The sequence below is a fragment of the Pelobates fuscus genome, chromosome 5 (genome assembly GCF_036172605.1).
Source record: "Pelobates fuscus isolate aPelFus1 chromosome 5, aPelFus1.pri, whole genome shotgun sequence".
NCBI lineage: Eukaryota > Metazoa > Chordata > Amphibia > Anura > Pelobatidae > Pelobates > Pelobates fuscus.
The window spans coordinates 121,508,910-121,513,653 of NC_086321.1; the positions used below are offsets into that span (position 1 = coordinate 121,508,910).

Genomic DNA, 4,744 nt, shown 5'->3' on the forward strand with positions numbered 1-4,744 from the left:
ATTGATGGCATAGCGGTGGGATAATTAAAACGATTTTTCATCTTTTTGTACCAGATTTTAGTGTTGCTGGATTTGTTGGTTAATCCAGCCACTAAAAGAAATTGTGTCTCAATTTCCAAAGGCTGAACTCAGTGCATATATAATATATTTACACCTCAACAGTCCCCCCTCCCCCTTCTCTGTTTTTTCTTTGCTATCTTTTATTTACCAAATGGAGTACCAGGCGCAATCCAAGGCAGCGCTAGACCAGCTTTGCCGGGAGAGATCTATTCCCTATCGGGGAAAAACAAAAGAGGAACTATTGCAAGCACTGGTGGACTATGATATGCAACAAGTGGTGCAAAGTGATGCCTCAAACTCTGCAGAGGAGATACCTGTAGCTTTTGTCCGTGATGTACCGATATCTGGAGATCCTTTGGATTGTTACTTACAAACGGTGTTAAAATATGTGGACTCAGCAGACGCAAACCAAAGACTACAGCTTATCCTTCAATATCAAGAGGCTGAGAGAGAGAGAGGCTGCTGAGCGCCAAGCTGAGAGGGAGAGAGAGGCTACGGAGAGGGAGAGAGAGGCCGCTGAGAGGGAGAGAGAGGCTGCAGAGCGGCAGGCTGAAAGAGAGGCTGCGGAGCAACAAGCTGCCAGAGAGCATGAGCTAAAAATGGCTGAGTTGGAGAGGTTGGCTGCCTCCCTTATAAGTACTAATTCCAGAGACTCTTCTGCACCCAAATCACGTGCAGAGAATTTTCCAACTTTGGACAAAGATGGTGATTTAGATGTTTTCCTGCGCAGTTTTGAAAAAGTTTGCAGGCAGTACTAGCTACCAAAGGACCAGTGGGCAAAATACCTCACCCCTGGTCTCAAAGGTCCTGCACTGGAAGCATTTGCTTCGCTTCCAGCAGAATTTGACCAGGACTATGATGTCATTAAGGCTGCCTTGCAAAAATGGTACAACCTTACTCCTGAGGTGTACCGAAAGAAATTCAGGACTTTGCAAAAGCATCCCACAGAAAGTTATGCAGCAGTTGTGGGCCACCTGGCGACAGCATTCCGACAGTGGACCACAGGGCTGGAGATTACCACTTTGGAAAGTTTGCAATACTTGTTAATTAAAGAACAGTTTTTGCAGCTCTGCCCAGCCGATGTACAGGAATGGTTGCTGGACCGGAACCCCAAAACGGCATTGGAGGCGGGTGAGCTGGCAGATTTCCACACTGACAATTGAGCAACAGTTGACTGGAGCAGAGGTTTTGCCAAGGGAACATCCAGCTGGAGGACCACACCACCACGAATCCCCATCACCAGGCCTAGCGGGCTATCTTTTGTTTCAGCTCCTACCTCAGGGAGAGGGGGAGCTAGTGCCATGTCTGCGCAAGGAGATAGTCGCAGATGTTTTATTTGCAACCGAAGGGGGTACTTGAGTAATACCTGCCCAGAGAAAAGGAGGCCAGCACCCTCATCCGCAGGGGTTCAACCTGCAAGAGCCCCATCTTCTGTGTTGTTCATGACCAAGTCAGAGGGCAACAACAATGTGAACCTGCAGTCTGTTACAGTGGGAGAGAAGGTAACTGTGGGACTCAGGGACACTGGGGCAGATGTGACTCTTGTGCATCCAGAGCTAGTGCGCTCTGAGGACTTCATTCCTGGCAGGACTTTAGCTGTAAAAGGGATTGGGGGAATACGTCCTGCAGTGCCAATGGCACGTGTATATTTGGATTGGGGAGTGGGCTGGGGTCTGAGGGATGTGGGGGTATCGGATAATATTCCTACAAATGTATTGCTTGGTACCGACTTAGGTAGGTTGTTATCCCAGTATGTGCCTGAGAGTTATATGTGTTACCAACCAAAGCCCTGTAGGGGCCCTGCTGTGGAAAGGACAGGGTGCAAATGTTTATGTAAATACCTGTGCTTGGAGGGAGGTCAGAATGTATGTCAGTCTGTGCCAGAGCCCAGGGTGTCTGTGGAATCGTGTAACAAGGTATGTAGACAATTGTGTTGGGAGGGAGGGCAGAGCAAGCATGTGTGCCAGTCTGTACCAGAACCAAATATGTCTGCAATACGATGTGAGAGTGTGCCAAGACAGAGTCACTGGGCGGGAGGGCAGATTGAGTGTGTGTATCAGTCTGTGCCAGAACCAAACTTGTCTGTGGTACCCTGTGAGGATGTGCCACGTGCAAATCACGGGGAGGGGGAGACAGATGTTTCCACTGTAGCTGTGGTAACCCGGCAGTGGTCTTACCCGAGTAGGGAGCAGGGCCTGCCGCAGCCTGCAGACTCAGAGCGTATGTCAACAGGAGAGCACCCAAGATGGGGGAACTAGGGAGTCCCGCACCTTGTTACCATCCCCTCCTGTAGTCCAGGGGCAGGAATCTGTGTTCGAGCCCCCTATTGACTCTGAGACCGAGGCTCGGTGTCCTGAATTCCAGCAGGCCCAATGGACAGATCCCACGTTAGAGGTATTGAGGGAATGTGCTAGGCAGACACCCACAGACAGGGATAGGGAGAGAGTGTACTGGGATAATGAGAGGTTATACAGAGAAACCATTCCTACTATGGGGCAAGAGCCTTGGGTAACAGAAAGGCAGCTGGTGGTACCTCAGAGGTACCGGGACCAGCTGCTGAATGTAGCTCACGCCATCCCCATGGCTGGGCACCTAGGGGTGGCGCGGACTAAGTCTCGCTTGTCCCACCATTTTTATTGGCCTGGCATGGGCACAGATGTGGCAAATTATTGCTGTTCCTGCTCTGAGTGTCAAAGGGTGGGAAAGCCTGGGGAAGTGGGTAAGGCCCCTCTAATACCCCTTCCTATAGTTGGGGAACCATTTGAGAGAATAGCTGTGTCGGTCCCCTTGCCATTCCCAGTAGTTCGGGCAAGCGATATTTATTAACCATGGTAGATTACGCCACTCGCTACCCAGAGGCAGTAGCCCTATCATCCATCAGGGCTGACAAGGTGGCTGATGCTCTGTTAAGCATATTCTCCCATGTGGGATTTCCCAGAGAAATGCTAACCGATCAAGGCCCCCAGTTCACCTCTGATCTGATGCAGTCCCTCTGCAAAATTGTGCAGGTAGAACATCTAGTGACCAGCCCCTACCACCCCCAAACAAATGGCTTGTGTGAGAGGTTTAATGGGACCCTCAAGCAGATGCTGATGACCTTTGTAGAGTCACAGGGGAGGTATTGGGAGCGATACCTGCCACACCTCCTCTTCGCTTACAGGGAGGTGCCACAGGAATCCACAGGCTTTTCCCCATTTGAGCTCCTCTATGGACGCAGAGTGCGCGGCTCCCTAGCTCTGATCCGAGAGGAGTGGGAAGGAGAGTTGGGGGCCCCAAAGACCTCTATTGTAGATTATGTACTCCGGTTTAGGGACAAAATGCAGACTTTCATGGGGGAGGTGTGTGAGAATCTGAGGGCTGCCCAAACCAAGCAGAAGGGGTGGTATGATCGTGATGCCCGAGAAAGAGTGTATGGAGTGGGTCAAAAGGTTCTTGTGCTGATACCCACAAAGCAGAACAAATTGCAGGCAGCATGGGAGGGTCCATTTACTATTCTGCAGCGGATCAATGATGTAAACTATGTGGTATCCCTGGATGAATGGAGAAGGAGGAAAAAGTTGTATCACGTAAATATGATTAAAGCCTATTATGACAGGGAGACTACGGTGCTAACCGTATGTAGTCTGCCTGGGGACGAGCAAGAACCTGATCCCCTTGTGGATCTACTGGCTGCAACCCGGGATCTAGAGGGCATTGAGGTAGACCTTACCATAGTTTCTTCACAGGGAAGCCTGGCAGGACACGCCTAGTAACCCATAACGTGGACACTTGGGATCACCATCCCCTCAGACAGGCTGCCTATAGAGTATCCTTAGAAGTGAAGGCAGACATTAGGAGGGAAATAGAGGAAATGCTGGAGCTGGGTGTAATCCGGAAGTCTCACAGCCCCTTGGCCTCCCTAGTGGTGCTGGTCCCCAAGAAGGACAAGACCACTAGATTCTGTGTGGACTACCGGCGGTTGAACCTGGTAACTGCATTTGATGCATATCCTATGCCACGCATTGATGCACTGCTAGACCAACTAGCTGGAGCTAAGTTCTTTAGCATTATGGATCTCAGCCAAGGGTACTGGCAGATCCCCATGACCCCTGAAGCGCAAGAGAGATCAGCCTTTATCACTCCTTTTGGGCTATATGAGTTCCAGGTGATGCCCTTTGGGAAAAATGCCCCTGCCACCTTCCAACGTCTAGTTAATCACCTGCTAGAGGGACAGGAGGGGCATGCGGTAGCATATCTGGATGATATTGCGATGTTCAGTGATACTTGAGAGGAACACCTGCTCCATTTAACACAAGTTGTGGACCACATAGCAGCAGCTGGGCTCACCATAAAACCAGATAAGTGCCAACTGGGCATGACAGAGGTTCAGTACCTGGGGCATAGAGTGGGAGGGGGGACGCTTCGCCCTGAGCCAAGTAAGATAGAGGCTATCATGGCCTGGCCTGGCCTGGCCTGGCCCTCAGGCCAAAACGCAAGTGATGTCATTCCTGGGTACTGCAGGGTACTATAGGAAGTTTGTACCACATTATAGTACCCTGGCCAAACCCCTAACCGATCTCACTAAGAAAGCACTCCCACAGGTGATTAAGTGGACTAAAAACAGAAAATAAGAGTAAGCGCTAAGTACCCAAAAGGCAGCAACCCTATAAGGGGATCTCTCAAAAAACCCTTAAACAAATGACAG

General features: G+C 50.4%; 1 pseudogene; it reads left to right on the plus strand.

Annotated features, from left to right (window-relative positions):
- The first annotated feature begins 211 nt into the window (after positions 1-211).
- On the plus strand, positions 212-2,318 carry LOC134612033 (uncharacterized; annotated as a pseudogene).
- Positions 2,319-4,744: the final 2,426 nt, after the last annotated feature.